The sequence below is a fragment of the Heloderma suspectum genome, chromosome 3 (assembly GCF_057233095.1).
Source record: "Heloderma suspectum isolate Gila_16-S chromosome 3, 16-S_ref, whole genome shotgun sequence".
Lineage (NCBI taxonomy): Eukaryota > Metazoa > Chordata > Lepidosauria > Squamata > Helodermatidae > Heloderma > Heloderma suspectum.
The window spans coordinates 236,398,657-236,411,587 of NC_139460.1; the positions used below are offsets into that span (position 1 = coordinate 236,398,657).

General features: G+C 40.8%; 1 protein-coding gene across 3 annotated transcripts in view; it reads right to left on the reverse strand.

Annotated features, from left to right (window-relative positions):
- Positions 1-12,931, reverse strand: part of DOCK1 (dedicator of cytokinesis 1) — a 556,714-nt gene that overhangs the window by 542,951 nt on the left and 832 nt on the right. The window lies entirely within an intron of this gene.

The window sequence follows — 12,931 nt, forward strand, 5'->3', positions numbered from 1 at the left end:
TGGACCCAGATTTTAAAAACACAGCTTAATCCTGGTTTAAACCTGCAGATTTAATCCTTCTGAAGAGTCTTGAAACATTGCATAACATGCAGAGTTTATGGCATGAATGAAGAGATGGGTATGCATAATTAACAATCTCAGCAGCAGTGAATCATAAGCCATTACCCTTAAGGTTTATGCAAAATGTATCACTGTATTACTACAGGAATTTCCCAGTCTCCTCACTAAGAGAATAAAGCAAGCAGCACAAGTATCAGCCAATCCTCTTCATCTAAAACGGCATTTTCATTTTTTATGCAAGACTACCAAGTACATTTTCTTTTCATCTTACAGGCTAAGCAAAGAAGGTTGAGCATTTGATTGCTCAAAAACAGACAAGTTTTCTAGCATAGAGGCAGAAGACTGCAATGATCTTAAGGTGACAGCATCAAGACCCCTACCCAGTGGTAGGATCCACTGACATCAGCTTGCTATGAAATGAACACAAATTGCAGTGTAACATAAGCAGAAATTCAGAGCTCACTAGGTACATAATACAAAGGGTGCCTGCTAACCTGAACACTCCAGTTAACTCAAGCAAAGTAGCAGAGTTAAACTGCAAAGTAGCAGAGTTAAACTTTGCTTGAGTTAAACTGTAACAGAGTAACAGAGCCAAATATACTAGGGAAAGGCCAAAGGACTGATACTCCACTGTCATAATACAGTAATAATTACCTGAGCTATATGAAACTCAAATATATGAAACAATGCTTATTTGATTTGATTGTATTGGTCTTACTAGCCTGAAGGTTGCTGTGGTTGGTGATTTTGCCGATTCTTGTTAAAATATATTTTCATAATGTATTATGGTTATAGTTGATTTTTATTATATATTTTGAATGTCAATGTTGGAAGCTGCCTTAAGAAGGTCTGACCCTAAACGAGGGCCTATATATACCTTAAAGATGCTACTCAAGATACAAAATGATATTTAAGGAACATCTAGAAATAAAGTACATCAGGGTGTCTGTAGCCACAGAATGGGGAGGGGGAGAGAATGAGAGAGTGCAAAGGCGGCTCCCTGTTAAGAGACAGGCACGGGAGCAACCAGTCCCTCTGTCTGTCAGCAAAGTCACGTCAAGAAGCCTCACTGGGTAGATACAGAAGGCCTTGTACCACTCAGTGGTGACTAATGACAAAACATGCAGTGAGGTGCATGGGGGTGGGGGCAGACACAAGTTATCTCATGTGACCAGATGCTACATGACAGACATTCCACATGGTTACAAGCGCTTTAGTTTACAAGTGGCCACTATGTATTCCAGCCATTGTGTATTAATTTTCTGGCCTACCGTCCAAGGGCAATACTAAATCACACGCAGCCACACTGTTCCTCACTGTCTGCCACCAATTCACAATGTGGCACCACTCTTCTTTTTGACAAAAGGGCATTTATAACATTACCTGCTGCCAATCTCTAAATCCTTCCAAACACAACAAGGAGTCTTGTGCTACTTTAAAGACTAACACATTTATTCTGGACATGAATGCTTATGCCAGAATAAATGCGTTAGTCTTTAAGGTGCCACAAGACTCTTAGTTGTTTCTGCTGCAACAGATGAAATACCTTTGGAAATAAATCCCTCCAGTTTTCTTGTAAACAGCTTTCTTTTATAAACCTGCATTCTTCCCTATTATAGGGGTTGGGGTGGATGTTTAAAGGCAGATTTAAATATACCATGGGTTGTAGCCAATGGTAGTTTTGTCTTCATGGAAAATGCTTCTGCAAGTTGGGGCACCCAATTTTTCCTGATCATCCACACCCTCTTCAGCTCCCATACCCCCAGAAAAATTCCCCGAGGGCTGGGAGACCCTCTGGAACATGATAGGATATGGTGCAGGTAGGTAGCCATGGTGTAGATAGGCAGGAGTGTGGGGGGGAAATCAGCAAAAATCAGATGCTCCAAGGTCGTTCCAACTCTATGATTCTATCACTTGCACAAGCAGAAGCACTTTTCACCAAGGCAAAACCAACCATTAGATATGGCCCTATGGTTATATAAAATATAAAACAACTTTTACCTATCCAATGCTGTCCTAGATGCTGCCCATTTATGAGCAATCCCAAAGTGGATGAGAACTCTAGAAAATGGCTGGGTACATCATAAAATCAAAGTGTCAGAGAACCAAAGCCTATATCTTTAAAGTACAGGACTTCAATTTAAAACTTCTTGCTACCTAGCTTGAAGAAGGAACAATGCTGAAGATAAGACTCAGAGGCCATCTAGATTACTCCCTTTCATAGTTTCTGCATTTCTGTAGTTTTCACATATATGGCTAAAAGAAAATGTGTTTTGCAATGAGACAGAGCGTCTCACAAAGCAGAGCATGAGGACATAGCCTCAAGTTGTCTGACAGGCCTTAATAAGGATATCAATGTGCAAGTATGCTTTTTGTATACTGTACTGATGACATTCATCCTGTTAAGAAACAATGCATTTCCGCCTATCACTACCATTTCTGGTCCATCTTTATTCCTGCATAAAATACTCCAGGATATGAAGCTGAGTCATCCTTACAACTGCATTCTGTGATAATATTTATAAACTGAATTACAATGGCTTTTGTTCCAAGGCAGTAATTTTCCTCAGTATATGCAATGGATATTCAGGATGGTTTATAAATCCCATACCACAAGATTAGTTTTGCAGAGGGGAAACAGCTTTTTGGGGACATTTATACCCCACTACAGTATCACACCGACAGCACAACCTTTCAGTACAGATACCGAGAATAAGTTATTGAGATGTATATCACAACCAGTAAGTCTCTGGAACATGTGAGATTAGAAAATCCAGTCATGCACAGGAGTGTACAGCTCAGAAGGAAAGACTTGCTGAACTCCCAAGACTGCAGTAGAAATTACAAAACCAATGAATAAATTCAAAGACGTCTGCAGCTCTGCCACAAACTGATGCCCCTGCTTAAGGGTACCATAAGCATTAAAGAGAGGAAGGTTACAAATGGATTTACTTTAAGTCATAGGTTCCAGTGGAATTAAAATAAGCACAACCTGTTGTGCTGATGCAAAATCATAACCAATAGCTGATGTGCTGATGCGGCAAGCAGATATAGGGAATCAAACTAGCATAGATGCATGGATTTATTCTGCTATAGCAGCAACAGACACTGTTACCATATGGGACAAAAAGGCATCTATAAGATTTAGCAACAGACACTTTTTATAACATTAGCTGGAAGAAGTGCTGCTGTGATCAAAAGAGTGGATGCTGGGTCCCTCTGTCTACAAACTCGTTCACACTAAGTTTTCTCTATGTGGTTTGTTACCTGCAAACATGATCACATGACAGAATCTGACAGTGTAAGCTGTCCCAAAGGGAAACACAGTAGGGCAGACCTGTCCCACTTGACAAGCATTGAAATCCTATTGCTGTGTGGGCACAAGCCATACTGCTGTAGCTACATGCCATATAGTTGGCTTAATGGGAATTTTTATTTCTTTGTTGGATGGATGAAAACCATATTAGAAAAGTCACCACCATCACCCATCATACAAGCAGTGGATCTTTGATTAGCATACTCCTGGAAAATGAACACACATACACTCATTTTCCTTTCTTCCCATTAGGAGATCAAGCAGCTAAGCCAGCTAGCTACCACATGCCTAGCAGCTATGGGCAGGAAAGAAAAGACAGCCAGGTTCCATCTACTTACCTGTGGCCTACAAACTGCTGTCACCTTTACTTCACCTCAGTAAGCAAGAATAACAACTACAAATAGCTCTGTATGGGTTGCAGCCAAAGGGAAGCATAGAAAGACCCCAGCTACTTTGAGGTGGGGGAGATGCTTGTTCTATGTTGCCTGCTTTAGCTTTTCATGAACATAGGTGTGTACATGTAGAAGTCAAACAGGTAAAGAATAAGATAGGACAATATGTTCTCAAGATTTCAAGAAGCATAGACCTGGTGGAAGGTATGAGCTACAAAGCCACAAACCAAATGTAAGAGGATTTGCTTCATGATGGAGAAAACTGCAGTGATAAAGCACAAGAAAATTAGGAGTGACTAAGAAAATATTGATTGGTGAATACCTGTATTACAAAGTATAGATCTGTTGATAGCTGAAACCTCTTAGTACGAGGAGCACAGAAAAAGTCAAGAAGAAAGTTTGGATTTGGATGGGTCCAGGTGCACAATTCCCTTTGCTGGTAAAAGAGAGTGGGTCAGTTAACAACTAATTGATAGTGCATGGTTTAAACAACCCATGTGCTGTCAGGGACAACAGGGAGAGAGCAGACACACTGCCTGCAGTGTGCCAGCCACGTGCATTTTTAATGAACAACCTGTGATTGGCTCGTTCGTAGGTTGTTGAGTATGACACGTGAACCTGGACTGATGGGTCATTCAGGGCTAAACATGGGTTGACTGCTGCATTGTTTAGCCCCTAAACAACCCATCTTTCCAGGTTTGCATGTTACACTCAAGAACCTACAAATGAACCAATCAAAGGCTGTTGATTAAACACAGAAATGGCAGGCGCGTAGGAGGCAGCACACCTACTTTCTCCCACTCATGCATGACAACCCATGGGTTGTTTAAACCATAGGCTGTCATTATGTGCAGAGCAGACATTTTGTGAGGGTGCCCATGACACTATCAATATTCCAAATGTGCCTATCGACCCAAACAGGTTAGGGATCCCTATTCTAAGTTAAAAAAATGTTTATTTTATATTGCTGTTCTCCTCCCGCAACATGCCTCTCAAAGTCTTCTTACCCATCTTCTGTCATGTCTTATGTCATGTCTTCTCCCCTTCTTCCTTCACACTTAACTTGTAGCCTATCCCCACCTGCCAATTTCTTTCATCCCACTATCCTGCTGCTTTTATATTCACTTCTTCCTATAACAGCTTCCCTCTCTTAATCCCTTCCTCTTTATTCTCAGGTTTTTAAAAATACATATTATTATTAAAAATATTAGCCTTCCTCTCTAACCAACTCCCGCTGCCCCACCTGCCTATGCAGTATGCATGGCACAGCTACGGCACAGGGAAGTCAAGCAAGAGGCACTAGGGCAGTCTGCAGTACTGAGACCCTCCTGAATGAAGGTTGGCTGAGACCCACTGGTGGGTCCTGACCCACAGTTTCAGAAACACTGGCTTAATATATAACAACTTTTTCTAGTTATATACGAGATCTCTGCAACTTAATTCAATAATGATATAGCATTGTATTGTAAGTCAGTAGTAGTTGTTGAATATATATATTCTGAGAAACTAACCTCCAAAAACTTTATACTTTAAAACAGCTGCATAATATGTGATATAAATTGGCATCAGGATTGCTGCATTTCCAGATCCAAACCTATTAGTTCTGTAAATTCTGTATATTCTTTGGGACACCAATAATCTTGAACTGAGCTTCTTTCAAGGAAGGGCTAACCAAAAACTGTTTTGTTTGCTTTATCAATTTCCTGCCACACCCTATCAGTGACAGAAACTCACAAGTGTATTTCTGACAGGTTTTTTTGTATAAGATTCATTCATTTTTAAATAATCTAATAATTTGATAGAAGATAAAGGACATTCCTTTTTCATCAGATTCTGTTCAACTGATCTTTTCAACTGCATAATCTTCTTTATCCTTAATTCTTGTAAAATAAGGTATCTAATTTGAAAATATTGGTACCATCAGGGTACCTATCCTCCTAGATTTTCAGCCAGATGGTCCCTGGAAATTATACTTGATGCCTCGATCAAATACCATACCCTGTAACAGTTATTTGTCTCCTATTGAGCAAAACTGCACTCAAATCTCTTAAATTTCTCATGCCTGAGAAATCAAGGGTGAGATTTCTGGACTTCGTTTTTTATTATATTTCAGCTGAAATCTCAGTATCTTTCTTGGAATTACTTTTGAACTACTTATGTTTATCACCAACTCCTTTGTCATTAAAGGGAGGGCTTATAAAAGTACTGTGAATGACTCCCATTCTAAAGAAAACTCTGTATTTGACTTATTTTTAGTGAACTATAGCTTTATCCATGTTATCTGTTTCTATTTAAATTTGAAGTGTTTAATTATGCTCTCCAAATTTAGAATTATGCAGCACTGTAACATGTTCTTTTCAGAAGTTCAATATTACCAAAGCATAGATTCAACATCTTGTTTATTACATACAGATAAGTTCCATACATATAAACAAATTCAATACGTTAAATCATTCTTAGAAAAAAAATCAGTGAGGCAGAAAACAAAAGGAGTAGCCATTCTATATCTCCTTTCAGAGACAGATTTCAAAACAGAAATGCAGGAAAATGATAATGACTATGTTCACTTAGCATCACATTTAGTTTTTCTCCTCTCTTAGCAACAATACATCTATTTTCAACTCCCACACCCTTGAAATTCATTAGAGACATGCCATATTGTTGAACACGATCATCATTCACAGCAATTCTGGAAAAAAACCACTATTATAATATTTCAAGATCACTGGACAATGAACAAAATTTCCATTACATTGCAAATCAAAGAAAAACACATGCAACCATTCTGCTGCAGGCGTTAACAACTTCTTTTTAAAAGTGAGACAACAACCCAGATTTAGCTAGCTTGAACACCAAATATTCAAGTTTCATATAGCTGAATCTTCCAGCTCACAAAAACATGGTGTTTGTCCCACAATGTATGTCCAATTTAAATTATGCTGCTGAGACTTTGGTATTACTGTGTTTGACCTCTATGAAATGTATAGTCCTTGGAAGAATTATTTAGGGTGAAAACAGAGGTAACATTTTACATGTGTTGGGAGTCACTTGAACATACATTTGCTGCACAAGCTAATTATTTAGAATACTTTGAACGTGTGTTCAAACTGCTTCCATAAGCTGAACCGATGCTCTCATCATGATCAAGAGAAGATTGCTCTTCCAACGCCTGTCTTGCTTCCTTTCAGCCAAGGAACACTCTGAAAATTATGTACCTTTACACGAAGAATCCCAAGCATCCTAAAGTTTTCACCCCCTCTTGCAGTATTGTAGACACACCTATAGGACAATTGGATTACTAAAGCATACCTCAAATGGTTAAAGAGCAAGCAAAACTATCACACACACATAAAAACGTAGCGACAAAATGAATAGACAATTGATAAGAACACTTTCCAGTCTGGAAACTTAACTTGTGAATATATCAGATTCACCAGTCAATCTACCCTGGGAATTTATTTATTTTTTGCCAACCCAGAATATAGTTATCAGGAGGACTTGAAGATAGAGGAAAAGGAAGAAAGTGGTGTGGCGGCGTGGCCTATTTTAACATACTGTCATTATGCCATCCAAGTCTAATGAAAAGATGTTTCACCTTATAGTCTACTCGGTATCTGAGTATATTAGCAACAATGGGATTGCCCAAATAGTATTGCCACTCTACACACACACGCATCAAGCTAACCTACACTTCCCCTGTTTATCATATTAAGCCATGGCATAAGCTTACTTCCACTAAGGACTACAATCCCAATGCAGTCCTTACTAATACTAATATTAAACTGACTTTTTTTTTTTTTTTTTTTTTACTAATTGCCAGTGCAAGGGGTGGGCAACCCACATGCAGCCCTCAGGGGACTCTTCTGCGGCATGCAGGTGCCCTACCCACCACCCACCCCAAATTCCCTATCCTACTATATCATGCTGAACTCTATGGTTATTCTCTGAGGAATAACACTGAGAGGGAAACTACAGGGTATGGAGAACTACAGTGTCTTTTGCCAATTTATCTGCTTGTATATCATGGTTTCTCTCTCACACACCAAACTCTGTGGTCCCCCCCTCAATAATGTTAGTCTTCAGAAGGAAACCATAGTTTGGCAGACTAAAGCAACCATCTCTCCTCTCCTAGCAGGAGTGCGAGAGAGAGAGAGAGAGAGAGAGAGACTATGGGAGGGGGAGGCTATGGCTGCATTCACACGACACGACAACCCACCCTGCGAATAAGCTACACAGTGTGGGTTATTTTTGGAACAACCCACAGTGTGTCCAACAGATGACTGAGCTCACCATGGGCTGTTCTTCCCCTTCTTCCCCCTCAGTCCTCCACCCAGTATCCCAGAGTCCTGTGCAGCAGAACCCATCTTGTCTGCATGTCCCATCCCCATCCCTGCTCCAATCATGACCCCTTTTTTGTTCCCTGGCTTAAAAAAAAACAATTGGCCCCATACATTTGCACAAATGGGGCCGTAATATTTTTTTTTTTTTTGGCACCAGGAATGCATGCAAATCTGCAGGAATTGCTCTGAATGGGAGCTGCAAAAAGGGAGGGGGGAGCCTAAATATCTCTTAAAAGGACTTGATGGAGACTCAGGGAAGTGTGGAACAGAAGCAGGGCACCCACAAGTGTCAGTTCAACACTTAAAACCCAGAGGATCACCTTGCTAAGTGGGTGATCTTGTCCCTTTTTCCCAAGCTGTCACTGTCAAGCGTTGTGCAAATTAGCCTAAATGCAGTCTCATCTTGTCAATTTCTTTGTATGTTTCATACTGCAATGCATTCCCTTTGACAACTGAAACATACAAGGATATTGCAAAGGCAAGGCTACACATATCTGACAGCCACAAATGCGCACTTGCGCAACTGCGAAAAACCGACAATTTTTTTTTAAAGGTTATGAACACATTTGCACACATTCCTGGGCCTATACACACACACACACACACACATATGGGCTCCATTTGCACAAAAGTTTCTTAAGAGGTTGGTGAATGAGAGACAGCCCCTCCAAAGTGCTGTTTGGGCATTGTTGGAGGGGCTGTTACTGGCGAGGGAGGTTTGAGCAGGTGCAATTGGGAAGAGCAGTAGGGGGCTTTGCCACTCTTGCTGAGCAGCTCTGTACCCAATCACCACAACCCACGATGAGCTGGCTGTGCCAGGTTTGGACAACAGGCCAACCCATCATGGGTAAAACAACCCACTAGAACTCGTGGATTATCAGGGTGGCTTGCTGGCCAAAATTAAGCCAGCCTGCGGGCAAGAGTCCAAGTTTGGACAACAGGACAACCCACCATGGCTTGTTACCCACCATGGGTTATCGTGTCACGTGAAGCCAGTCTGTGTGTGTGTCTGTGTATATTTGTGGGAAGGGAAGCTTAACCCCAACCCCATGCCAACAGGGGTGGTGGTGCATGCATGCGTGGTCACCCACCCAACACCTCGTGTGGCTCTTGAGGATGTAAAGGTTGCCCACCCTTGCCATAGAGATACTAGTGCTGCTATGTCCATACAGAATCATGCCCAGCATTAACAGCAGTTTGAACTTTTAAACCAGACGTTCAGGCTATGTGCAACTCTAGTCTTCTATTGCTATGATTTCCAGTCAAAGTGAATTATGGACCAGATTACGAAAATAATTGTTGAAAATGGGACATACATATTGCTGCATCAGTGCAAAATGACTTATGCACACTCCTTGAGTGGACAAGCAATCCAAAATGCCAGCTATTAAAGGGGCATGGGACAGTGCTGACAATAACCACCAATGACAGATAGAGCACAAATAGCTATTAGTTACGCATGTGAGTTGGGCTTCACATGTTCAGGACTGGGAACTACACACCTATATAACATCTTAAAAACACAGTGGCTACTATGGAACCAGCTTTTGTTGCAACTCTAGGTTAGGAAGTAGCTCCCAGACCACTCAACTAACATTTGAATCAACTCCTATAAGCTTCCTGCAAGATGATCAGTTATAATATTATGGCAACTAATGAGGACCAAAACAGGATGAATTTACCCACTTGTCAAAACACAGTGAACAGTCACTTGTAGCTTATTCACTACAAGCCATCTGGCACTCCATTTCTATAGCTAAGCATAGCAGTACTGGAGTGCCAGAAAGACTCACTGGCTTTTTACCTTTAACTACATTTAGATAAACTTTTCAACATATATTTGCCTTTACAGCCATAACCCCAAGTTATTCATAATATAGGTAGGTTACCTATGTGAAATTTCAAGAGAGAACTATGGATATGGCAAGATGCTTGTCATTTTCTAGGAATGAACTCACCACCAACAAAACGAAGTATCCAAACTGCTGTTTTGCTAAAAACCACAATATTCCCTTCCCTATTACATGTAGAGATTTCCAAGAAGCTTAAGAACTTTTGAGTAGTTATCAGCGCAATCCTATATGTGTCTACTCAACAGGCCTTACTCCCAGGTAAGTGGGTACATTATTGCAGCTTTACACTACATTCTCTCAATTGCAAACCATATTTTAATCACAATGCACGCAGTTTATTCCTCCCCTCCCCCTGCATCTGTCCACAATTTGTAGTAGAAGGTGGAACTGCCATTCAAGACAGTAACTCAGACTCAACATTTGTCCCCCCAAATTAGGCTTTATATTTCAGGCATTAGGAGAAATCCCTGAAAGCTTTATGCATCAATAAACTATTCTGGGGCTCTGCAAAAGAAAATTTCTTATTTATATAGGCCGGGACTATCATGAATTCCTCCTTCTACTCTCAGCAACCCTTTTGATGAACTGATCCACTTTGGACATCAACACTTATCTCAAACTTTCTTCTTGTTACCTAGAAAAATTGATATTGTACACTACATCCTTATATCACATTGAAAGACAGGACTACAGAAAGCACATCAGAGCAATGGCACAAGGTAGCCTTAAAGGACAGATATGCAACAGTTTGCATTGTTTTACACATAACTGAGAGCCAGTGTGGTATAATGGTTAGAATGCTGGACTGGGATGCAGGAGATCTGGGTTCTAGTCCCCACTTAGCCATGAAGCTCACTGCGTCACTTTGGGCCAGTCACTCTCAGCCTAACATACCTCACAGGGTTGGTGCGAGGATAAAATGGAGAGGAGAACCACATAAGCTGCCTTGAGTTCCTTGCAAGAGGAAGTAAGGCAGGATATAATTATAACAAATAAATAAATAATGAGTATTTATTCTAGGAAGGCCATTATAAATATAGGCATAGCTCTTCCCCACCCCAGTATTTATATTTCAGAAAGAATTCACAGGGCAGGTGCAAACAAATTGGATTTTCAATGTACTAGAAAACCTAAGTTTATTTCCTAGAAACCAGCACCTCTACAGAACACAAGTTCACAGATCCTGTCTCTCCCATATTCTAACCAAAGTGTAACAAGGAAATAGACAGCACCTTGTGCAGAGCAGTTAAGACAGAGAACAGTACTGCCAAAATATTGTTCATGCCAGTATATCATTTATGAAGTATGCTACTGCCTGCAAGAGCTCATGCCACAATATACTTGTTTTGTCTCGAAGTTACAAGGTATCATGACCCAATTCTGCATTTAAAAAATAATCTTGTGAAACGTCACTGGACAGGGTATTTTTTCCTCCTACACTTTTTTCCCATGTTATAGTGGGTTTGTGAATGCTCCAACAAATATTTCCCCGCCCCCACAGCAACATGTTCTAGACCTATCCATATTTCAAGATCCTGGGATAACCTGCATGGGCGGTAAAATCAAAAGCCCTTGTGCCCTGATCTCATCCTGCCCTAGCTCATCAAACAAAACAAGTCCCTACTTCACACTAGCAGTTTAAATGGTAGCATTTCTTTGCAAGATAGTTTGCATTTCTAAGTAAAAGTTACAGCAGCAGTAGGGAACCTGTGGCCTTCCAGATGCTGTTGGACTACAACTCCTATCATGCATAACCATTAAAGTTCTGGCTGGGGGTGATGGGAGTTGCAGCCCAACATCTGGAGGGTTACAGGTTTCTCATCTCGGAGTTAAAGGTTGCATTTCAACTTGCTGAAGATCTTTTGTTACAAGCTCAGTGTGTTTGACATGTTGAAGCTATGCACTCAGAAGTTAAGCAGCACCAAGTTCAATGGTATCTATGCAGAAGATGAATTGTAAATGGAATTTTGAGATTTTATTAGTGGTCCCTTTGGTTTGGATGTCTTGTATTTTATGAAGGCATATTTAACCAGAGTGTCAGTTCCTCTGAGTATAAAAAACAGAAAAGCAAGCAATACCTGTCTCCTGGGGAATGACTGCACATTGCCTTTGGGACATGGCTATGAGAGCTATTATGATGACCTCCTACATACACCATCTTTCTATGTACTTACAAATCCATGGCTAGCAGGCACCTTTTTAGATGAGGCATTCCTCACACAGGAGAATGTTTCTGCTGTGACAAACATGGTATTTAACAACAGAGAAATAATATTGTTGTTTTTCCCTTCACAACTATTTTATTCAAGTTTACAAAGATTTAATTGATTAAGGGCGCAATCCTATGCATGTTTAGACAGAGAAAAGGCCTATAACTCCCAGCATTCCCCAGCCAATATGGTTGGCATGCTGGGAGTTGTAGGCCTTTTCTCTGTCTGAACATGCATAGGATTGCGCCCTAAATCTCAAAAATATATCAACTACAATGTTATTAATCTAGTAATAGCCCAAATCAATGAATCCAGTGCGGGGGGGGGGGATGGGGGAATCAAATTAAAACTGGCTACAGGTCCAGGTAGGGATTTGGCTGGGGCACCAGGAATAGTATCCAATGTTAGTCCTACTTAGAGTAGACCCATTGAAATTTATTGGACCGAAGTCCAATAAATTTCAGTGGGTCCACTCTAAGCAGGGCTAACATTGGATACTACCCAGGGATCCAGCTGGGTTTAAAGAAAACGAACTAGCAATAGCGTACAAAGATGCAAGTAGACCACAGAGTCTGCTGGACAGTGGAGTCGGAAAAAGCCTGGACGCAAAATTTCCACTCTCTTCAGGGCGCACGAAAAATTCTGCGGGTGCCGGGGCAGGAAGTTTGTGGCAACAGGTCGCGGCGTATCTAGATCCGCTTCACAGGGGAAGAAAGAAATTCAAGTCCAAAGTTTCGACTCCACTGGAGCCCGATTCCCG